The 26,113-nt window shown below is 38.1% G+C and overlaps 1 protein-coding gene across 14 annotated transcripts in view; it reads left to right on the forward strand.

The window, feature by feature from the left end:
* Positions 1 to 26,113, forward strand: part of MAGI2 (membrane associated guanylate kinase, WW and PDZ domain containing 2) — a 1,255,661-nt gene that overhangs the window by 203,207 nt on the left and 1,026,341 nt on the right. The gene's annotated exons all lie outside the window — the stretch shown is intronic.

The following is a 26,113-nucleotide window of genomic DNA, read 5'->3' on the forward strand; positions in this document are numbered from 1 at the left end:
CCACTCACTCGCTGACTCACCCAGAGCAAAGTCCAGCCCTGCAGGCTCCATTCATGGTAAGTGCCCTGGACAGATGCACCATTTTTATCTTTTATACCATATTTACACTGTACCTTTTCATGTTTAGATACACAAATACTTACGTTGTGTTACGGTTGCCTACAGTATTCAGTCCAGTATCAAGCTGTGCAGGCTTGTAGCCTAGAAGCCGTGGGCTGGACCATCCAGGCTTCTGTAAGTACATGCTGTGATGTTCGCACAACGACAAAATCACCTAACGATGCATTTCTCAGAATGTATCCCCATTGTTAAGCAATGCATGACTGTACTTAAAAAGAGGATAGTGTGAGTTAGCCGCTGTGAGCTCTCATCAGAGGGATAAAGTCTAAATTTCGAGGGTTGGGTTTTATGCCCATGTAAGATTCCTAGGTTCGTATTCAACTCAGGTTAGTCCTCTCCAATAACATTTAAGAGAGACTTTGTGGCTAGTCACAGGTAGATCTCAATAGTGAGAGATGTGTTATGTGTACTGATTCCAGTTCTTCCAACTACCGGTGCGCTGTTCTAACTAGAAACCACCTCAGGACAAAATGGGATGTTGAGTTGAAAGAAAAGTTTTGATGAAACGTTTCATCCAAAGGGACATGATTTATTCTTCCTTTCTATTTCCTGGCATAGAGGCCCTGCCAGGATATTAGTTTATAAACATGGTTTTCATTGAAGAGAACACAGAGAGTCAAATGGAAAGGTCCCTGGAAAGAAAGAAAAAGCCATTGGAAGATAAGAAGGAAATAGGAACACAGGAAAAGTGTGAATTCTGATTGAGAGAATTGTGAGGGAAAGATATATTTGGTGGAGGCAATAGACTATAACAAAATAATTTTGAAAATAACTGAATGTAAGAATAACACAATAGAAAGAAGATAAGGATAAAACCTAAGAGATGAGCAACAGATTTTAAAAGCAAATAACAGGAAAGAATCAGGAGTTGAAATTTTAAAAATAAGAAAAGAAAATTTGAATGTGTGAAGCCAATATCCTTACCAATTGAATCTAATGGAATGCTTAGATTTGTAACTTGAATTTAAAATTAAATTTGCAATTTTTATAAAATTCTGATGAAAATCCTAATTTTCAGAAAACCCATCAGTTTAAATGTACCTAGAAATAAATGCTCATTAGACAATTAATCAAATTGCATTTGGGTTAGTTTTCAGAATCATCACAGAGCTTCAGCTTTCCTTTTCCTAGCTACAAACTTTCCTTTTCCGTAAAATTCTCTAGAAGTCCATACCAAGGAAACAGAGATTCAAAGACATGTATGCAAAGATATTTCACATAATATTATTGTGAGAAGTTATAAAATGACCAAAATGTGACAGCAGAGGAGTGCTTAAATACATTGTGACATTTTCAAGGATAGGTTATAATTCAAGCAACCAAAAATAACATTTATAAAGAACATTTAATGTTATGATAAAATGCTCATATTAATTGAAGATTAGGACACACTAATATGGCACAACTGTGAGAGTAGATATGTGCATAGGGAGAGAGAGACAGAGGTTTAAGTCATTTCTACTTTTTTCTTTACGTGAGGATATATATGTGTGTGTATATATATAGGTGTGTGTGTATATATAGAAAACCTTGATCATATTTGACTTTTCTGATTAGAAAGTATTTTAAATGATTTTAAGACTCATTTTTAAGTAGTACATTATTACAGTTGGCCCTTCGTATCCACAGATTCAACCAATCTCAGATCAGGAAACCCACGATGGTTGCATTTGTACTGAACATGTGCAGAGGTTTTTTTTCTTGTCATGATTCCCTAAACAATACAGTGTAACAACTATTGACATTGCATTTACATCGTATTACGTATTATAAGTACTCTAGAGATGATTTAGAGTATACAGGAGGACATGCGTGCATTGTATGCAAATACTACCCCATTTTATATAAAGGTCGTGAGCATCTGCAGATTTTGGTATCCACCAGGGTCCTGGAACCAATCCCACATGGATACCAAGGAATGACTATTTTATTAATGCAAAGTCTGTTATTCTGATCTACTTTCTCAAGTTATTTAAAAGTAGAAACTAAGTTGTCCAATTCAAGTTCCAGTGCATTTTGTAGATATGTTTGTAATAAATCTGTCATTGATGCTGTTAGTATGGTAGCAATAAGTTTTAAGCGTTTGTTTTACTTTCTGTGGTAGTAAAAAATCGATATTAAAATGTTCTGTGACAAATGAGATAAAAGACAAGAGATCATGGAACTTTATTGTGGGAACAGATCTTGGAGCCCATCTAGTTCTATGCATTCGTTTTACAGCCTTGGGACGTGATGTCCACGGACATCTGTGGCTCTTTGGCAGAACTGAGACTCAGGTCCAGTTTCCTGACTGGAGCTGTACTGCTCTGGGCTGCTTCTTATCTCCAAACTATGTATGATTATACTTGAATCATTTGTTGTAAAACTTCCCTGCACGCATTTAGTGAGTAAGTAAAGATTGTTTTCAGTTCCAGTCATTCACACTAACCCTTGACTGCCTTATTGTGATTCCTCTTTAGACTCTGACAGAGCATTGTACTAATGGATCCGTTCTTTCTCCACATCTCTTAACATTTCTTCTCTTGTAAAAAACGAATCATTGTTAGTTTATTAGCCTGTTAACATGTACATTCTCTCACGTAATGTCTTAGTCCATTCAGGCTGCGATAACAGGATAACATAGACTGAGTGGCTTATAAACAACAGAATTTTATTTCTCATGGTTCTAGAGGTTGTGAAGTCCAAAATGAAGGCGTCAACAGATTCAGTGTCTGGGGAGAGCCTATTTTCTGTTTCGTAGATGGCCATCTCCTTGCATTGTCTTCACGTGGTAGAAGGGGCAAGGGAGCTCTTTGGGGTTGCTTTTATAGGGTCACTCATCCCATTTATGAGGGCTCCGAGACCTAATCACTTACCAAAGGCCCCACCCTCTAATAACATCACAATGTGGGGTTCAGATTCCAACATGAATTTGAGGAGAGAGACACAAACCTTCAGTCTACAGCAGATAACATACTGCCTTAATACAGTTAAATCATTATTTAAGATTGTTGCTAATGGCAGAAGTTTCAGATAAGAGAAAAGGATAAGCAAATTAATATTTTTAGATAAGCTTTTTTGCGTGTGATTTGTTCATTCCAGTGATCACAAGGCTAGCCTTTTCCTAGTGCAAGCGCTACACAATATGTCATGTGCCCAAATGCCAGCAAACCTAGACCCTTCTACGTGGACAGTGAAGATGTGGCTGGACTTTCCTATCTCCCAAAGTAAATCAAAATGCATACTTTTCATTCTTTCAACAATTGTTGATTGAGTACCAGTTATGTGCCTGGTACTGTTGAGAAGCTCAAGACACAGTAGTGAACAAAGTGGACACAGTCCGACGTGAAAGCTTTTTAGGAACTATAGCAATGACTCAGAATACTTTTCAAATAAAATTTTCTAAACCAAAAAATTATGGGAGAAGTCAGATCAACAGCTGCAGACAGGCATATTTTAGAATTCAGTCCTCTCTCTGCCTCTGGGGCCCAGGATCTGATACTTGGTCAATTATGTTAAATATTGATTAGTGTGCATCATCCTCTTGATAATAGAAATTTGCAATTGTTGAATTAAGTCTCAAGTTATAGTTTTCCTCTATGCTTATTATTTTAAGTTCTGGGATAGTGATTGGCATGAGAAAGGGTTCCAGTTTTTTCTGGGTCAGCAGTTGAAGCCAATCTGAAAATATATTTAAGTCAGTTTTTTCCCCCTTCTATGCTGATCCCTTGTAGATTAGGGGGAAAATGGTGGATGTGGATGCTGTACTCTTTATTTTCCGCTGTTAATCACTCTCTCCTATTATTCTCTTATTGTCTTGGGAGCATGTATGGGTTTTTATAGACAGAGGAGTAAGACAAAAAGCCCTTAGCTGTGAAGTTATCTAGGCATCAGAATCAGGCAGTAGAGACATTCCCGAAGAAAGTGTGGGTAAGCCACATGACCCGTGAAGGACTTTTCTGCTTTCTACTTTCCCTCTGTTTAATACTAGTCTAGGATTCAAGTTTTATGTTTGGCTCAGAAAATCAGTCATATACTCCCTGAAATGCCTTGCCTCAGACCTGGAACATAGCTCACAGGAAGTAGAAACAGAAGCCACGTGGATGAATAAAATTGCCATTCACTGCCAAGGCTTTTAAACAGAAGACTGTTCTCTGGTGTGAGGTGGACAAAGAAGGAAACTGGCACCAATCCGTTGTTCCTCCTTCTCTTAGAATCCTTGGTACTAAGGTAGGGTCCTCTGAAGATCTGGGGCTTCCCTGTGGCTTAGATCTAGAATGACCTGAAGGAGGTGGGAGTGAGTCTTCTCAGACCTTGATGTGGTAACTAATGGGTTCTCCAGCTAGCTCTGCTGTCCTTAAAGAAGCTAAGAAGTCGAATCAGTTCACAAGGCATGACCTGAAGCAACACGCTACAAATAACCATAAGCCTGTGGCTTGTGATGGTGTGTAAATTTTGTGTTCTTGAAATGGGACTCGAGTACATAAATGTGCTTGACACTGATGCTCTTTGCCTTGTTTCCTCAGACAAGAGAATCCCAGCAGTATTGTTTTAATACTTCTACAAAGAGGCCACAGCTGGCAGAGATTGACCCTGGCCACACTGAACACAGACTCTTGTGTAGTTCAGCGGTGCTGAGGCCCTTACGTATTACATAGTTGTGTCACAGAGAGCGAAACAGCATCTCGTGACAGGATCTGGACTATGAGAAGAGTAAGAAAGATGGTAGGAAGAGTGAGGAGGGAGAAGTCAAGAGGAAAATTATTATCCAGCCTGCAGAGTCTGGAGTTTAAAAAGAAAACAAACATTGTTCATAATTTGGATTTGATGTTTTTCTATCAAAGAGAAAAAGAGATCAACAGCTCTTTTCTAATTTACTTGTGATCTGGAAGCCAGGATTTGGGAGCTGTAGGTCAGATTTAGCATACAATTAAATGTTTCTTCTCACCAAAAGTAAAAATAGACATATACATCAAAGAAGGAAGGGATATCATATTGTGTTTATATTTTTATCACTGGAGCAAAAATGCTATGAGCTGAAGAAAGGGATAAGGAATAAAGAAAATAAGGAATTTATTATAACAAAATTTTGAATATAGCTAACTACATGGCAAATTGCTTGCCTAGCTTTGTTTCATGTACGATATGATTTATTGCCATTGAGTGTTTGGCAGGAAGAATTAGATGTTTGCATTTTTATTGAGCCTTTAAATGTCCCTGCCATGAAACCTATTGAGAGTAGGACAACACACTATATAGAGAAAAGAAAATCCCGGTGCCGTGGGTGTATGATTCTTCATCCTCAGATGAGTCATGCAAAACTGACCACTGGGCGTACGTTCATTTTTTAAATGTATGACCAATTCAACTTTTTTAAGGTTTTGTCCCCAACAGCTTAGTGATAACAGACAGCAATATACAGCTGCATGAAAGAGCACTCGTGCTATTTATTGCTAACTTTTTCGGTGGCAGCCAGCTTGCATTTGAACCCTGAAATTGGATACTTAACCTACTGATTAAATATTGACCATTTAAGTGCAAAAATAAATGTTTCTCGAAATGTTTTTACTTCCGTAGAATTGTATTTCCTCACAGCTACTTTCGAGACAGAAAAACATTCCTAACACTGTTTGAGACTTAAAAAACAAAATAAACGTTATGAAAGAATTAGCTAATGGTCACTTGTAAATTAAGTATTTACTAATTATTTAATTTATATTTTAATGAGATTCCAACGCAGAATTATCATGTGTGCTCAGTATGACATGGATCTTTTATTCAAGTAATCGTCTAAAAAGTATTTTCTACTATGTCTATATTAAAGCTAAAATGGAATTTCACTATATTATTAGCTGGGAGTGGATTTGGGGTGAAGGAAATTCTGTCTGTGGCTCCATCCATTGATCCTTGGTCACTGAAATAGAAAGAAAAGGAGGGAGGGAGGGAGGCAAGCGGAGGAAGGGAAGGAGCAAAAGAAAGAGAGAAAGGAACGAAACTCAGTGATCAAAATAGCTCAACCTATTTCCTTTCAATGTTTATTTTTGTTTTATTTTAAAGTTCATTTTTATTCCAAAGCTTTTGCTCTGTTGGTAATTTTCATGATAAGAGTCAGTTTTCATACTATTTGCTCTGGGTCTTCTAATTTATCAGTGATCATTATAAATTGATGGTATTATATATTCTTGGAGATGGAATTATATACAGGCTACATTATTTATATGTGATGGGGATTGGCGTGCCTGAACATTCTCTTTCAGTGTTGCCATAGCTCTGGTCCCCATCCACCACTCTGTAATGGAAGGACTAATGATGCTATGGCTGGAGACTGTGGCCACAGTGATGATGGTATAATCATTGCAGAATCTGCTCCTTTCTTCTGATTCTTTCAATAAATCCTGCCTATTCACGCAAATATATCCTTTCATTTTTACCTGAGAGTCAATGTAAGTTTTAGATGTTAGTTCATAACTTTAGTCCAACATGAGCGTCCACTTTGCTCTTAATTTTTCTTTTGATTATTGGACATCATTTCAGTGGCCTAATGCCTGAAAACAGAATGGGCTATGAATCAGAATAACAGCTCTGCTGGAATAAGCATGGTTATGGAAATCTCACCCCTCAGGTGACATTCTATACAAAGGGCTGCCGAGTGCCTCAGATTCTGTTGGGGTATAATTATTTCATAATAACTATTTTCCCAACACCACTGCATCACAATCAGGCCATAAAACGTGCTTTTGTGTCTCAGGAAAGAAGATAGAGTAAGCAATTTGGAATATTACAGAACAGGCTCAATTGAGCAGTTTAATTTGCATGGATTATTCTCATTCTCTAAATATCTCATTTGACCAATGAGAGTTCTAGGCTGACTCAGTCCAGAGAGTGTTTGCATTTTATATGCACATATTTGCATAAATCGAGATTGAAAAGTTGCTCAAAATATAATAAAAAGCAAAAGAACTATTAAAACACTAACAGCTGTAAATAATATATTTTTACAACTTTTGAGATGTTTCATTCTACTGTATTTAGCATCTAACTAACAGAAATTTTACCAGCAGAGATATGCAAAATAAATCTGACTAGAACAACCCTACAATTATATCTGTCTAAATGTTTTAAAGGATTGTATTATAATTAAACTGTGTGGTAGTAACTTGATTATGTTATTTCTAATATGCAAACTATGTACAATAGTCAGATGGACTTGAGTTAAATGAAGTTCATTCTGTAATTTCCACATCTACTGTAGAAGCCAGCAAAATTCCAGATATAACTTTTGTCCATGTAACAAACATTTGTTGAGTACTTACGTTACATTGAGTCCCTGGGGATGTAGAGATGAGTAAGACTTTGTTTTTTCCCTTAAGGAGCTTACAGTGGAGTGTCAGACACTGGTGCTGTATTATTAGGCACTGACAGAGACAGATGCATGCATGGGGGATAGAAAAGCCCAGAGGAGGAGCCCATAGCCTAGCGTGGGGGTCGAGGGGTAATTTTTTAAAGGAGATTGATACTTAAAGCTCAGGTTTAAAGAATGGGAATGAGTTGTTGAAAAATGAAGACTATTCAAAAAGTAAAAAGTGAAAGAACATATGTGATTTTTTTAATGTCAGGTTGATCAAGATATAATTGACATACAGTAAAGCCCATTCCTTTTAGATGTCCAGTTCTGTGAATTTAGACAGATGTGCGCAGTCATGAGCTACCACCACAATCAAAGCATGGAGCATTTCCATCACCCAGTGAATTTCCCCTTTTGCCCCTTTGTAGTCAATCCCTTACTCCTGCCTCAGTCTCTGGTAACCACTGATCTGTTTCTGTCCCTATAATCTTGCCTTTTCTAGAATATCATCTAAGTGGGATAATGCATTATAGTAGTCTTTTGGGTCTGCCTTCTTTCACAGAGCCAGCAATAAGGCTGCATATGTCTGTAGTTCATTCCTTTTATTCCATCGCGTGTGTTTACCCTGCTTGTTAATTCATTCCCCCATCAATGGCCATTTGGCTTACTTCCAGTTTTTAGGAATTATAAATAAAGCCACCGTAAACATTTATGTACAGGCTTTTGTGTGGACATGTGTTATTTTCATTTCTCTTGGGTTCATATCTAGGAGTGAGATCACTGGGTCATATGTGGAATATTTTGATGCAGTTGACGGAAGTGTGAAACGGCATGAGCTACTCACAATTTGCCATTACTGCAGCAAGGAAAGAGAAAGGAAGAAACAGAGAGAGTGGGCAAAGACCAGATTGATCGCTACTTTTTATTTCATGCTGAGAAACTCAGCTTGTATTCCCAAAGCGAGATTTTAAGCAGTGATGTCGTGTGCTCATATTTCCATTTCATCTGAGCTATCAGGGTGAGGCTTGAACTGGCTGGAGGAGGCATCAGGGTAGAGATGAGGCTGGAGTCAGCAAGAACACTTTAGGATTCTATTATTAATCCAGGATCCTATAGTAGTACCTATCCCTGGCAGTTTTCTGTTAGAAAGCAAAATGTGGAGCATACTCAAGACTTCCAACGTCACAATGCAAGGATATTGTGCCGTTAGGAAAACACGTTTACTGATAACACTTTTTGAGGAATTGAATAGCCCACTCCCTAGGGTCGTGGTCTGGGCCATGTAGATTTCACCGGGAAGAAGACACTTCACCATGCAGAACTAAGCAGGTGCTTTCTTAACGCCGCCAAGCGCTGACCCTGAGGACCAACCATTCTCTTAATCCTCCTAACAACCCTAGGAGGTAGATGCCATTATCATCTGCACTGAAATAAAAAAAAACTGTGCATACTGGAGCTACTCTTATTACTATGATAATCATATTACTGTGATAATCTATGATAAGCTGCTTAACTGCTGAGAACTCAGATTCCTTGTCTGTTCAATGGAGAGCATAGTATTGACCTCATAGGAATCTAGAAGGATTGAATGAAATGACGTGTAAAATGTGCCTAGAATATTGCTGGTGGTCAGTCAAAGTTTCCTGCCTGGAGCTACCCTACACCTTTCTCTAGACGTACACAGTGAAATGTTAACTGCTAAATTGGAAATTAAGCTTGAGTAATTAAAAATCACAGAAAAAATGAAACATTCAAATAAATTCCAAAGATTGCTAGTGAACTTATAACAATATATTTTTTAAAAATCCATTTAAAAACAACATCAACGAGAACCAGGTTTCTTCATCTGTTTCGATGATTAAATGGGATAATATGCATGAAACATGTAGAGCACAGACATGAATTTTCCCTCCTTTATGGTTTTCCTTTCTCACAGGAAAGAATTATAATAAATATTTTTCATCATAATAAATCATGGAGCTAGGATGTCTACTCTGACAAGATCTTTAGTAAAGGTAAGTTTGGAATATTTGAAGGACTACCATGTATTAGGAAGAAGAATCTTGTTTTATGCTTTTCCTAATACCAGAGCAGACCATTAAATGGATGTTGAGGGAAACAGTTTTGGGAGAAAGATAAAATGGACCTAATCATTCGAGTTGTCCAGTAGAAGAAACTGATTTTCGTTATGCAGAATCTCTATAACCATCTGTCAGGAATGATTTAAAATAAATTACCACATTGCAAGAAGAGGTTAGAGCAGTCATCCTATAAAATCTCGTGTAATGTAATCTATCATCCTTGGCCTTTGCAACTGTATGACTCAATGATTTTTTTATTTTTACTTCTTCAGAGTTTATAAATACTTTAATATAATATTACTTCATTTGAAAACCATTCTGACCTTTCAAATATATTATTGCTTTCATATTTCTTGCTAAATTCCGGATTTCAAATCATCTTGACACTTAAGCTACCACAATATTTTCTTATATAACTACACAGTTCATCGAACTCCCATTCATTTTCTTAAGACATAAATTTCTTTATTCCTTATGTACCTTGCTATTCAATATGAGATTACAAAAGGACTGTATCTTTTTCGGTGGCCATTGACGTATTTGAATGCGTGTTTTCAAGTGGACTATTTTGGAAACAAGGCTGCATGTTTTTGCGTGTTGCTCCTGGTAGCTTTGATTGATTCATTCGCAGGATCATATTAAACTCTCATAAAGAGCAGGTGAGCCATCTTAAATAGAATAGTTGTTCTTATTCTCATCCATAGAACTTGACCATATAAGTGAAATAAGTCAGAGGGAGAAAGTCAAAGGCCATATGGTCTCACTCATAAGTAGAAGATAAAAACAACCACAAACAATCACGGAGAGACAGAATTTGGACTGATGGTTACCAGAGGGGAAGGGGGAGGGAAGAGGCCAAAAGGGGTGTATTAAGCACATGTGTGTGGTGATGGACGGTAATTAGTCTTTGGATGGTGAACATGATGTAATCTACACAGAAATTGAAATATATAATGATGTACACCTGATATTTATATAATGTTATAAACTAATGTTACCTCAATTAAAAAAAAAAGAACTTTAGCATAGATACTCTTCTTACTTTTGAACATTCAGGAAAATGTTCTTGATATGCAGCCATTAGTGTTCCTTTAGTTCTCACATACTAACAAACGGATTTTGTCCTCTGAAGTAACTATGGTTCATCCCTTGTATTTCCACTGCTAACACCCCGATTCCAGACCTTTGGAATTTCATGCCTAGAGGCTTACCCTTGTCCCGACTTCTCTAATCTATTCTAAACTGCTACAGAATGAAGCTCCGTAGAATACCTGTATATAAAACACTGCGTGTTAAACTTTCAATAGCTCATCGTTACTCCTAAGGAAAAAAGTAAAAACAAAAACCATACGATCAGCCTTGGATTTAACCCTTCCACAGTGTGATTTTTACCTGCCTAAACAATCTGGTTTTTGGTGTCAACTTTTGGCTCCTTCTTTGCCAAGCTCACCCCTACCAACTTACTTGCTTTTCTATCCCCATATTCCACCTATGTAAATATTATCTGTGCTTCAGAAAGCAGCTCGAGTTCCATTCTGTCCAGGTAGCCTTCTCTGAGGACACTTGGCCAGGTTGTTCTGATCTCCTGTGGTGTTTATTGCTCGTGCTGTCAGACAGACAACTAGAAGGCTACGCTTGGAAAGAAACCCAGAAATTGACTGTATCTGCCCTTTTTTTAAAGATGAAAAAAACAGAGACCTTGGATCTTTGAATTCAACGCAGTGCTTTTTCCTTTAATTGCCTTCATTGTTAATGAATCTTGAGAAGCTGTGTTGTCTGCTGCCAGTACCCCAAGGTGTTGTCACACTGGTTTATTTTTCCTAATTCTTTTTATATTTGAATTTGATTTAGTATTATCAATATTTTTCTAGATTAATTATTTGTGGTCATATATACCATGACATTTGAACATAGGCATGGAACTCAATGCATAATTTCCTAAAACATTTTTTATCTACTGCAGAAGGATGTCATAAAGTTTGCTGTAGGTGAATGTTACTTGTGTCATCAGTTTAGTTTCAGCAGCCTGGTATTGCTGTGGAACTTGGCATAGTACCGCAGCCTACTTCAAACCCTGCCCCTGTAAGTAAGAGCACATTGGGCAGAGATTCTGTGAGGAGCAGATGTGAGGACATGACGTGCATGATGCGGTTCAGGATCCATTTATTCAGCAAATTAATGACTCAACCTGAGAAGCAGGAGTAGCTCAGTGAAGATGGTGCTAAGCTTTCCTCTGGGAGATAAAATAGAGAGTGAACAGTTCAACATGTGTATTACCTTTTTCTTTTAGTTTTATTGAGATGTAGTTGACATATAACATTGTATAAGTTTAAGGTGTAAAGCATAATGACTTGACTAACATTTATTGCAAAATCGTATTATTATTTTTATGTTCTATAGTGTGTGTGTTCTTAGGTTAAGAGGCTTCATTTATGAAGAATATATGTTTTAAATAAAATAAACATAGGAATTTCAGGAGAACTGATCTCAATGTGTTACCCTCTTCCTTCTATTTAGAACAAGTATTTAATTTCAGAATAATATGATACATTTAATGAACATACTTAATCTTGAAGGATTTTTAAATACTTTCTTCACCTCTTGCTTGATGTTGCTTTTTTCTTTCTTTTGTTACTAGTTTCCTCATTTCCTTCTAACACTGACTGTATTGCAGTAACGGGATCGTAGATTTTAAAGATTTTTTATGTAAAGCACTTTGAGCGTCTATGATGAAAGCTACAGTCTGAGTATCTCTTCATAGTTTTGACTTTACTAGTATCAATGCCACCTTCATCATCAGAACTATTCATTGTAATCGGTTGCTAATTTCACTCAAGAAAATGTAAAAATGATGTCGTTCAGTTCCTGCCTCAAGTCGCCCCTGGTGTGAATTGACGACAATGGCAGCACAGATGTGCATCTGGGCATTACCCACCGCACACCCTTTGCAGTCCTTGGTTTTCAGCTGCACACCTGGCCCGCGGAGGTGCTGTCTAGAGTGAATAACATAGCCCAGAGCTTGGCGGTTGGCAGCGCTTCATAAATGTCCGCTCTTCCCAGGCGTAGGTGGTATGGCGCTTATGAACAACCCACATTTCTTATAAAAAGTAATGCATAGAGGTATTTTCTATTTTAAAAATAATAATAGTTAAATCCACTTATACTGTATGGAAAGTTATGGAAATTATTCTTGATTAAAAAGCAGCCATTTTGTAATTTAGGCATAGGTGGCTGTCTGTATTTTTAACGCTTAGCTCTGTAAGCAGAATGGGAGAAAAAAGTCACTTTTGTTCACTTCACTCCCTCCTTCCCAAAAACCTACAAGCCAAAGAAAATTCATGCAATTCATTTCAGTTTTTCAGAAATTATATCTACTAAGGGCAATCATTTAAAAAAAACTGATTTTTAGTTAGAAGGTGATAAGGTAATAGCTAAGAGAACCTTTAATTGAGATGCTGAAAAAGATCAAAAACTGTCAGTGATTTTGTTTTAATTTATGGTGGACACTTAGCTTCATAATCTTGCTGAGCTACCACCAGGTACATCTATTAGATCTAAATTTCTAAGATTGCATTTTTAGAAAAGCACTATATGATATTTAATTAATTGTAAGTGTTGCAATCAAATCTGATATCTATCTTTGTCATCTCCTTAACATCTGCAAACCGTCATTCCACGTGCATGCTCCAGGCCATGAGGAAGCTTCTCTAGCTGCAGGTGCCCAGAGTACTACTCTTCCTCCCAGCTTCCTCGCACCGCTCAGCTGACCTCCCCTCTCACTGGGGAGCTCTCGGCTCCAGGGTCACCCGAGTTCCCTGCCTCGTGTTCCCTTCCACCCGTCACAAGATATATCTCTTAAGGGGAGCCTTCTTCCTCAGGCGACTCATAGCAGAAAAGCAAAGTCTGCGATGAAATAACTCACGTGATTTTGCACGTGAATGTCTGTTCATTCCTTACGGTGCCCAGAACTTTGCAGTCATTTGAATGAGTGAGTGCTTGTTAGCGCACACAGATTTCAACGTGGTAAGATTTCGAATAGTTTGAGAGCGTGGAGTGACCTCTCCGGGCTGTGTGGTGGAAGTTGTTCGGGCCATCTGGGCTTATTTAGGCATCCCTGAGCTCCAGCCCTGGAATCAGCTTCCTTTTGTCATTCTTGCTGACTGTAGCTTCTCTTCCTCGTTTGGCTTGCCAACCAAGAGGTCCTTTAAAAGCTCCATCTTTTATTCAGCAGCAGTTGCCATGGGAGCAGCATCAAGGATGCTGGGTTTCTGATTGTGTGAGTATGTGTGAGTGGAGGACAACAGGAGACATCATTATTTTATGTATCTTGGTCTTTAGAAACTTGAGTGATGGTAAACAGTTGACTTCCCTGTAACTTCAGTTTTAAATGAAATATTGTCCTTTTTTTCTGTGTAGTCATTAGCTTTTCTTCCCCATGTATGATGGTGTCTTACTTCCACTGACTAAGCCTGCCCATGACATAGTCACCTGTGGTGTGTCACATAAGCCACACTCTACTTGACTAAGGCAGTGATTTATGAAGGAGATGCCCCTTGTCCCTGTTCTCCTCGCCCGCCGCATCACACCACATGGGAGTGGGACGGAAAGAGACACAATGTGGGTTTGCAGCAGGTGCTGTGAATATGCTGGTTTGGCTTTTGGGTTTAATTTCTGGCAAACAGTACACCACCAAGCTCTCCTGCCATGAGCATGGGGAAGCCGGAGGAGAGGGGAATGCGGAAGCAGGTGAAGGGGGACAGTTTTGGCAAAACAAGCATTGTTAATTGCTTATTTTTCTCAACTCCTTGTGAATGTTGTATAGATAAAATAAGACAAAAAATACCTAGTTTTGTGTGGCATTTATTAACCCCAAATCTCAATTAATCTCATCAGTCTTGTATAGGAAAGCATAGACATTAAAAAATATAAATTTAGGGGCCGGCCTGGTGGCACAGTGGTTAAATTTAAGCAGCCTGGGGTTCGCCAGTTTGGATCCCGGGTGCGGACATAACACTCCTTGGCAAGCCATACTGTGGTAGGCGTCCCACATATAAAGTAGAGGAAGATGGGCATGGATGTTAGCTCAGGGCCAGTCTTCCTCAGCAAAAGAGGAGGATTGGCAACAGTTAGCTCAGGGCTAATCTTCCTCAAAAAAAAAAAATATATATATATACATATATATATACATATATATGTATATATATACAAATTTAGGGGCCAATGGTTTTTAGAGTTAGAATCACTTGGGTTAAAAATTCCAAGATTTCTGGTATCTGAATAGCCTATACAAGTAGCAGTATTAAGATTCTTGTATACTGTGCACAAGGAAAAATGCAGAATTATCTTGAATTAAGTTTTGCCAATGTGAAGCCTCTGAAATACAAAACATCCCTAAATGAGCACTAATGGCTTCAATCTGTGTCTCATTCATTTGTCATTCTTTTTCCCTGAGGCATCTTAAAAGGTAAACACATGTCTTTGCTTTTTATCACCAAATTTTAAAATTTCAGTGAAGAAAGAATATGACAAAATACAGAATGCAATCAATTAAGAACACGGGGGCCAGTAACAATTCCGGTATTAATTGAAAGTGATTTCATTATCTCTTTAAAAAGTCTGAATTCTGTGAAGTAGAAAGAAAGTTAAATGCCAAATATAATGTTTTCAGACGCTAATGGGATCATGTAGGTGAGCTCTTGGCAGAACCAGCAGCTGCTCCATTAAATGATTAGATTGTTTTATATTCCTTTTACCATTCGCTTCCTGCAAGAAAAAGCCTACCTTTATTTGGTTTTCTTTGTGGTCTTTGTTTATCAAGTGAAAAAATTCTAATCTGTGAAAAAACAACATTAGCCATCTATGCTTTTTAACTGGAAGCATTGCTTTCGGCAAGCTTAATAATAATAAATATTAAACACAGTGTACTAGGCATTGTTTTAAATATTATGCAAATACTAACTCATGTAAGACATTCACTTGTTATCATAGTGTTAGAATTAGTATTTCAAAAGAAAATGCTATTGATGATGTTCTTTGTTGAATGTAATAGGTTTCTTTATTTACAATTCTCCATGGACACAGACCTCATCCTCCTTTATTAAGAGTATCTAAAAAATACTCGGAAAATATCTAAGAAAGTACTATTAGTTATGTAACTGTTACCTATGTTACCTTTACCTATGCTAAATGGAATAGCATAGGTAAAGGCCCTGAGAAGTTCTGCATCTGTGTGTGTTTAAAATTGGATACTAGGTACTGTCAGTCTCATCAATTTATATACACTTCACGTCATATAAAGATGTTATAACAAAGTCTTGATATTGACAGGCAGCATGCAAGAAAGAGTATTCAGTGAACTGAATATTTTGAATCCAAATATTCCAGGGTAGTATCTTGCAGAGACTAAACAGATATCTGGAGTGAAAAAATGCAGATACTTTTCCTACTCATTTCTGTTTATTGTAATGAGGGGAAGGGAGCTGTGTGGGGTGCTCACTATGTGTAAGATAATACCAACCTTTTTACGTTTATCACTTTCACAAATACTTTCAACCATCCTACAGAGAAACTCTTGTAATTACTCCCATTTTACAGAGAAAGAAACTGAGGTTTAGCCTAAATAACCAATGAAGGTTACATAGCTAGAGAGTGGCAGAGCTACTCCCCAAAACCTTCAGGTGTATTCTCAACATTATGTGATACGTGCAGTCACCAAATGTTTGTTGAGTCCCTTCGCCGGCCAGGTGCTGTACTTGGTACTAGGAGTAAAGTCACCAGTGAGAGATACTGCCATGGGATCTTTACAGTGTGATGCATCAACCATTATAATAAGGTTGCCTAGAAAGGATCATGGAATCCCATAGGAATGACAGAGTACTTCTGGCTCCAGGTGTGTGTTAAACCTCAATGGCACCTTTGGAAACTTCTCTGGTATAGTCACCCCTCCTGCCCCCTGCATATTAGTGAGCATCTTTTTCTTACATTGGTTATGGAATGTAGTTCTAGTCTCTGCCAAAAGTTCTGAACCTTTTCAGTGGTGAGATCAAAATAAGACAATTTTTTCCAAATCGAAGCCTAATATATTTGCATGTTTGTTCATAGCGAAGTTGCTAAAAACCATAATCTCGGTGTCATTTCACAGAAGAAAATTTATCGTATTAGGAGAGGAAAAAAAAAATCACCATTTGATGATGCCTACTACTTCTTGACTGCTTATCATGTGCCAAGCACTGTTCTACCTGCTTTCCATCCGAATTTTCATTTAATTCTCAGTATGCCCTTTGAGATGGGGATTGTGATGCCATTTTAGAGTGGAAACTAAGGCTTAGAGAAGAGAATTTGCTCAAGGAGTATAGCTAGTTAAAATGGAGCCTGGTTCAAAGAAAGATCTGGACGTGCTCCCAGGCTCTGTACGATTCTAAAGATTAAGAGTTTGGGGTCTGGAGCCACTCTGGCCGGTTGCATTCCTGCTGTCCTGCTTTTTTGCTTTGAACCATGGACAAGATATTGATCTGTGCCTCAGTTTCCTCATCAGTCAGCTGATAATGATAATTATAATACTTTCTCCATAGGATTGGTTACAAGGATTAAATGAATAGTTACACGTAAAGCTCTTAGAACAACGCCTATCAGAGAGCAAAGGCTCAAGAAATGATAGTAGTAGTTATTGTTATTATTTTTTATTACACCCTTCCAGAAGAACAAAAGATGGAAATGAACATGTGATAGAGACTGAAGCATAGACTTTATAGCAGTTTTTCTTTTGTCACCATCAGCCTATTAACTAAAGTTACTACCTTCGCTGAAGTCGATAATGTTTTCAGTAATGCCCTTCACCTCACAGATTCCAAATTATTCCAAGAGAAGACTTGATCTTTCCATCCTTTACTAGGATTCATCTTACTTGCAATCAGTGTCATTCTGATTTTACTCCTCTCCTCAGGTCTAAAAATCAGTGACAAAAAAAGAGATCTGAACAGTCGAAAGGGTAAACTTTGTTTCCTAACATATTTCCTAGTATCAAATTAAAATTTCAGTAGAGGGGAGGGAAAAGCTGATCATAAGCTACGTAACACAAACTGGCCTCACATGCTCTCATTTGTTGATTATCAATGATGATTCTAGCAAATTAATACTAGTTAATATGTCATTATATAAGGATTGGAAATTAATCACTAAATGTAAATATTAGACGGTATTATCTTCCTGCCGTTGTTTGACTGATGTGAGGAGAAGAATTACCAAGATGCAGATTAATCGTCTCTTACTGTGCCATTCTAGTCCAACATTTTTCACTTGAATAGAGCCGGCTTCCAGGGGAAAGGAACATGGTTCCAAGGGAGGAGGCGGAACATTATTAATATATGTACTTATATATAAACATACATATGCATATATATGTACATACATGTATATATATCGCAAGAGAGAGAGAAAGAGAGAGACACACAATTCTTCAAGGGCCAAATGCAGAGAGTCATGTCCTTGGTTTAAGTGTTGGAGCAACCAAGTAAAACTATTTAAAATGGCACTGAAACTTCTCATCAAAAGACTCGTTCATGTCATGTAATGAAAGGAGAAAGTACCAAGCCAGAAACAAAATTATTGGAAGAACGGTAAAATGGAGTTTGGGGTAACTTACTGCCTTGAAATGTTTTATGGATGTCTGCCCAGAGAATGTATTCAAAGTGTATTAAATTTCTTCATAAAACATTTACATTATACCATGGGTCTTAAGTGTTCAAACTGCAAGAATAGCTTTAATTGCACTGTTTTGCATACAAAAATCTGATTTCCTTGCAAAATTTAAATTCCCATGTTTCCTCTTACCATTTTGGTGAACTACATGACTTTTATCATTCCTATTAATCTTCTGTGATGGTCCTTGTTAGAGCAAGAAAAATATTCTGGAGGAAGCTGAATAAACTGGAGAGATATTACCAGATAATCTCCAGGAGATGAACTCCAGAAAGAATGGACATACAGGGAACAGAAAATCGTCCTCCACGAACATTGGATTGTTGATTGAAAGAAGAAAGGGCAGGGCAGCAGCAGGTGTGTGTGGTGGCAAGATGGTGAGCAGTGTGTGCAGTCAAGGGCAGAGGCGTATCACACATGCTGTCTCAGGAAGTAAGATGTATACGTTTTTAACACATATATTTATTTTCTTTTAAACTTGAGGAAAATATGCTGAGGGACTTCTAGGATTATATGTTGGAGGGAAGCTGTGTAATTGAATTGTTTTCTCCCAAACTTAACAAAATTAACCAAAAAATGTTTTAAAACAGCAACAAGGACACTGTCAGCAATAAAGCAAAGGAAATGGCACCTCCTCGTTCATAGCATTGGAAGAGTGGGAGCCAGGGAGCCAGAGGATGCCAGGAATCACCGTGAGATGCCCACACTTCCCAACCCCACCCACCGACCCCATCGCATCTCTTCCTCCCCACGGTGGTACAGGGGACAGAGTCCTCAGGGGAGCTGAGGCACCAGCTCCTCCCCACAGAGTTCAACACTAATGTATATGGTGAGGAGGTATCTTATGGGAAAACAGAAAAATCTTCAAGAGATGAAACAAAAGGATGAGGGGCACACTCAGAGCCTGTCTTACATCCAGCAACTCACCAAATCCAGGAGGAATTACCTGGGTCGGCTTTTTGTTTTTTCCCCAGCTTAATAGTAAGCTGGAAAGGAAAGGGAAAATGTTCATAATCACAGAGAAAATTATTCCCTCCAATTAGTGGGGATTAGGTAGAATGGAAGAGAAAACAGAAAATAAATTAGACAAGCTCCTGTGAAAGAACAGTTAGTCCTGTGAGAAAAGACGCAAAGAATCCCAGTTGTAATGTTTCTTCTCCGTCAGACTAAAGCATCTATGGTCAAAAGTTGGAAGTTACTGCTTATTATTTTCCCGTTAGACTGGCAACAACTCAAAAGTTTTGCACTACCCATCGTTGGCAAGGGTTGGGGGAAACCATAACTCATACCCTGTTGATTGGAAGGTAAACTGCTACAAATGTTTTGGGAAATGATTTGGTGATGGCAACCAAAATTTAAAATGTACGTCTTCCATGACCCAGCAATTCTGCTGTCACGCTGGCAAAAAGTATATACACGAGAGCTTTCATTGATGATTATATGAGACAGCGAAATACTTGGAGCAAATCTATTGATCCTCGATAAGAGAAGGACTCACTTATAAGCATCCAAAGGAATGCCCTACAGTGACCAAAAATAATAGGAGATCCTTAGGTTCTGATGTGGAAAGCTCTCCAAGCTATGTTAATAAGTGAAAAAAATGCAGGATATTCTGTGTATTGTGACAAGTAAAACAAAAGAATATACATAACGTCTGCACTTTTTTTGGGAATAATTCACAAGAAAATATGATGCTATTGGGAAGTAGTTCAAGGGTTTGGGGCAGGGTTCTCTTGTTTTAGAGAAACAAGATTTGCTTTCCATTTTATACATTTTGTTCTGTTTGGAAATTTTACCATGCACAAGTATTGTGTTTGTTTCCAAGTGTTTGCTACTGTTGGCCCAAACTGGACACGCTCAAACAAGTATCCATATTACCTCTAACCCAGCTCTTTTGCTTGCGTTACCTAAATTGGATAGTAGCCCCAACCATTCTCCTATGAACCCAGTCTGAAAACTTGTCATTTGTTAAAATCAATTATATTCTTTCAAATACAAAAATATATGCATTCTGATTGCAGAAAGCTTGGAGAAAAAATAGTCTCATATCTATATATAAGATATATATATCTATATATAAGATATATATATCTATAAGGAAGATAAAACATAATTTGCCTATAATCTCACCATCCAGAAAAGTTACTCTTAAAAGTTTGTGTATATCTTAAAGAAATATGGATAGTAGATAAATGATAGGCAGATAGGTAGATAGAGAGAGAGAGAGAGAAATAGGTAGATAAATGGATATACAAACGTAGATATACTCACACACACACAGTTATTAGGTATCCTGCTTTTTCCCCTCACTTAATATGTCATCAATAAATCAATACATATTCTTCCATATCATATCCCACAAGTGACTTACCTCATCTCCCACTGTAAGACATTTGGGTCGTTTCCATTTTCTTCAGTAGCATACATAATGCCGTTGTGAACATCCTTATACTTGCGGAGTCAACGAATAGCTTCCCGTCTAAAACAAACGCGCGCGTGTGAGCACAGAGGCCTTCCACAGCGGAAGTAGCGGAAGATGCATGGTGCTGATCAGAAGTAAACTGCTGAAGAGAGAGTGATACATTCATTATTTAGGGGGAAAAATGGGAAAGAAAGAATATTTATTGCTAATTTTTCTATATAATTTATTAAAAATGGGGGATGCATCCCAAATAAGACCATGTGAAGGCACAGAAAAAAGTAGGATAAGGTAGGGCTTGAAGCAGAATGAAATGTGGCTGCAGACCAAGCAGAGTTGTGGCCTGTGTGATGCTGGGACATTGCCCATTCAAAGACATCTGCCATCACACCTGAGATGGTTGTTCTGTTATCACTTTTGTTAACAATTAGGCAAGCATGTTAAGCTATTATTAGTGACTTCAGCTTTAACATAAACACATTTGTCTAAGTCTTTCTGTTATGACTAGCTGAATATATATATATACATATGTGTATGTTTAAAAATATGCTATCAATCGATTTCATCACACTCACTTATCTCCTTTTTGTGGGCATTTATTTAAAAGGGGCATCTAAACATTCTGTGCCAACAGGAAAGTTTAGCAAAGTTAGCGCACTTAACAAAATATGAAATCAAAAGTAGAAAGCTTTGTAAATTAGATTTGTAGAGAAAACGTGGAAACTGGCTGATTGGTTTTTATATGGCATAGGTTTTCATCTGTCTCTTGCCTTTCACTTTGTTTGTCAGTTGTTCCCAGAAAATGCAAGCAAAGGAAAATGTAAACCATAGGCCTGTTCAATAAATAAGAATGTTGGGCTCCGTTCAGCAAACCCAGACACCTGCTCTGTGTCACGCCCCAGGATAAGCTGTGAAAATACATAGACGATTCTGACATAGTTCATGAAGTCAAGATACTGACAGTCTTGTGGAGGAGATATTAAATAAATAAATACATGTTAGTGTGATAAAAATAATAATATGCATCATGTACCTTCTTAGAAATATGTATTACATGGAGCTGTGTTCACAACAGTATGGAGAAAGGGGTGATTAATTGTCTAGGCGGAGAGTGTGGGGTCACAAGGGGAACAGAGAACATGGGACATGATAGACCTTTAAGACTGGCAATTCCAAATGGCCTCCTGTGGGACGTTGAGGCAGAGATAATACCAAGTGCAGAGGTATAGAGATGTGGGATGCAGTGGTGTTTTTAAAGGACCACGAGCGTTTTGGTGTTGCTAGATTGTAAAATAGAGAGTGGGAGGAGATAATAAGTGGCATTTTTATTACCTGGATAAAAAGAAGTTTGTATTTTGATAGTTTCTCATTTAATTAAGATTTTACAAATCCCTTAAAAAGTTTTGCAGCAAATATTATGTTGCGGTGATGTTGTACTCAAAGCCTTTATATCTGATTGCTCTCATTGTGTTTAGCATATTAAGAATGAAAGTTAATTTAAGATGCTGATTGTAGATTTGGGAGGTAGTTTTGTACGCGTGCATTTTGCATTGGTGGCAGCTTAAATCTTTCCCAATGCCTCTTGATTGGGGGGTTGGTTTCATTTGTTCTTTTCCTTCCCTTGCTTTATGTTAGAACCAAGCAAGTCAAAATGCATAAACGTGGTACAACAGAATGTTCTGCGGATTATTTTTCAGGAGTGAATGCCTAATTGTCAAGAGTTATCTTTGGGTCGCACGTACTAAAGCCACTGACGGTGCCACAGTAACAACAAATGGCAAGGAGGTGTTTCTTTGTCATTGTCCGTCTCTCTAAAGAAGTTACTACAGAACTGACTTACTTGTTGGTGTTCTTGAACAGTAGAGACCAGGAAAGATTAAAAAGTAGGGGTGGAGGGGTGGACAGGGACCAGATGACACAGGACTTTGTGGTAAAGAATTTCCATTGCTCCTTAGTCCAATGGGAAGCCATTCGACAGTTTGGAATAGAACAGAATTACGATTTATGTTTTCGAAAGATCACTCTATTACGTGGAAGATTTTTAAAGAAATGCAAGTGGGAGGCAGAACTAACAGCTAATGGTCTATAGCCGTAGTCCAAGAGAGATGATGGTGCTGTGGGCTGGTGCGGTCTTGCTGGAGATGATGAGAGAGAGGAGATAAGTTTGTTGATGATTATCATCTGCTGAGGTGAAGAAAAGAGACCAATTAGGGATCCATTCTAGGTTCTGGAAAATTTTATGTGCTGTGTACTCAAATGAAAAGATTTAGGGTGAAAAATTTGGGGTAAGGGTTGTGTGAAGAGTCACGATTTCTCTTTGGGACATGTTGTGTTTCAGATGTCAATTAGAAAGCCAAGTGAAGGTGTCAAGTATGTCATTGGATTCGTGAGTCTACAGCTCAGGGGAGCCCTCAGAGCTGGAAGTACATATTGGTCATAATCAGCTTATCATGGTACCTAAAAACATGGGTATGGATGAAGTCTCAAGAGGAAATGCAAATAGACAGTGTAGACTTTTTTAGAAAACTCAGTTACAACAGGAAGGAGGATCAGAGTCATGTGTATCATACATGAGCCTAATTTTGTAGAACCAGATGGATTTTATGACTTTCTATGGCTTTCCAGTCTTTACTTGTATTTTCCCAGGTAAATTTTTCCTAGTTCGTTTGTAACTTCTCCATGAATCTTTTATTTACATTAAACAGTTTATGAACTATAGCATAATATAGTATGTTTCAATAATAGTATTGTAGTAAACGATATGAAAGTTAATAACTCATACTGACTAATAAACATATTCCAAAACGTTATTAGTTGTCTGCCTTAGGTGAAAACTGAAGATGATAATAACAAATAAAAATAAATACCCTGATGAGAAGTTATGTAACCAAGTTTATACAGATACTTTGTGAAAAACTAAAATGAATCTCAGGTCTCCTTATGCCCAATCCGGTGAACTTTCCACCCCACCCTAAAGGCGGTGGCGGGCTGTGACGATTCCTGACCATCAACTGTCTTCAGCCTAAGCAAATGACCAAAAGCTCTTTTACAGCAAAAAATGAAGTGAACTGGTCTTTAGCCACCTTGCCCACTGAATGGTAATCATGGGAATGTGTGTTATTCCTGGACTTCACATCCTGTACTAACTGGCTATCTGCTTAATGACTTCTCTTAAAGCATCTAGAATGTAAGCAAGAAGACAGTTTTGTTGAGCACTAAAATATGTTTTCTGTATAATACCAGCGTTAATATATCACCAAAGCAAATTCAACTAATTTTTTAAATCCTGGAGATGATGAGAATATTTAAAGTAGAGAGAACTGATCATTTTGAACTTAATTTGGGGAATTAGTGAAAGTGTGCTATGAGTCTGTAGGTAATAAAAGCATTAACTGAAGCAAAAATTGAATTCCATATAAACTCACAAATTTACAGAAGACTTGAGCACAGTTTGAACAATTGAGTCAGCTAAACAGAGACCAAAAAATGTATTCTATTTTTATTATACAGAGTGTACACTAAGTCATTTTCTGAGAGCATTCCATAGAATGCTAGCACACAAATAAGAGATTTTAGGGGCAAATAAATTTGGGGAACAGTGAGTTGAACCCAAACTTCTCAGAACTTGTAATGTGCAACAGTGCATTGTTAATCTCTTAGGGTTAAATATGTAGCCAGCATTCCCTAAAGTTTTATGACTACAGATTCCAGTTTTGGGCCACTTCTTGTAGTGGGACGTACTTGGAAAATGCTGCTCCAAAGACAGAATGAGACCGAAGGATGATAGAGGCGGACACCCTGAGCACAGTGAGAGAAACTTTATGATCTGTGGCCTTGAACGCCGTCCCTTTTGTGTTTCTTGTATTCTCCTGAAGCCCTCATACTCTTTCAAGCTTGAAAAGGGCAAGTGCTGAGTTAAAGGAACAAATCAAAACTGGCCCCAGGCAAAACGGGGAAGTAAGCAAAGTCTGTTGTTGGCTTTTTACCTTGAGTATCACCACATTCTCTTTCACTCACTCTGTTGTCCTGCCTCCTCACCACCCCAGGACCCTGTTCTGAAACCCTTTCCCGGAGCCGTTCCCACGTGGCCGTTTATAGCTGCCTACCTCTTCTCTCCCCCAAAGAGAGCCAATTTCTGCTGACGATGCACCTGCTCCGGGAGCCCTGTGACCGGGCTGCCTCGCAGACGGACAGCTCTGTCTGGGGCCTCCACAAATGCATGCAGTGTGGCATTTTAGGCTCTGTAACAAAAAGTAAGGAGTGTGGCCTTTGGGCAAAGGGCCCTGCTGGAAGGTTCTCAAATTATATCTCACTAGTTACCTTCTATTTTGCCTGCTATCAACACGAAGACTGGGAAAAATACAGTTTCCCAGAAAGAATCGAGGTAAATGAAGCTGTGGACCTAAGTGCCTGCTGGAATGGAGGTGCCTAGGAGTCGGAGGCGTGGGGTTTAGTCTTATCTCTGTTACCAACCGACTCTTTTAACACCTGATGTCACAGTGCCTGGGTTTTGTCACTGGTCCTGTGGGGTAATACGTTCACAGGACTGAGAAGATGGTTAGATGGGACGTATGAATAGACATGAAAATGTTGTGAACAGCTGAAAGGCGACATGATATTCTTTCGGCAGCTTTATGGTGCATGTAAGGAAATTAGGCTTGGCCTAAAACTTTTCAAATGGTCCAGGTAGTATGTGTTCCAAAAATCAGTCATAGAATATCAGAGCTGAAATTGGTCTTAAACGTCACTGAGGATAACAGAGGACACTCATGTCCCCAAATTTACGCAAGATTAACTCAAGGTGAAACCAAGGCTGGAACCTAGTTGTCTAAATCTGGGCCGGAGATTTTTAAAAAACACTGACATGCTACATTAAATATAATTTTGGTGTACAATAATCGATAGAGGGTTTGCCTCTGCATATTCATTTAATACAAGAATGATTTCTTGCATGATTTCTCCATAAACAGTAGGCAATCTCTGGATTTGAATCCCAGACCAACTGCTAACCAGCTCTGTGACGAAAAGCAAGGGGTGTGATGTCTCTGTGCCCCAGATGCCTCAACTGTAAATTGAGGATTCGAAATGGACTACCTTAGAGAGTCCGTGTGAACAATAACTAAGCTTACACAGAGCTTTAAAATTTCTAGAGGTTGGCAATCCGGTAACCTTAGTAGATACAGATATTAGATAATCTCAGTAGATCCAAATATCCTTTGGACTATTCTTTTAACTTCTGTTTGAAGTGTTTCCAAACAAAAAGTGAGAAAGCCCTGCCTCCGAAAATGCAGCTGCTATTATTAATATTATCGCTGTTGTTGGAATCAGTATGCATACTTGGAAATTCTTGGGAAGTGAAAATTCGAACCTCTACAAAATGTTTTGAATGTAGTGAAGTTTGCATGTAAATTAAGTAATTCATTAAATTTCGTCATTAACTGGTGTTGTATTTCTGGATGTTTCATTAATCCT

Source organism: Equus przewalskii, chromosome 4 (genome assembly GCF_037783145.1).
Source record: "Equus przewalskii isolate Varuska chromosome 4, EquPr2, whole genome shotgun sequence".
NCBI classification, from domain to species: domain Eukaryota; kingdom Metazoa; phylum Chordata; class Mammalia; order Perissodactyla; family Equidae; genus Equus; species Equus przewalskii.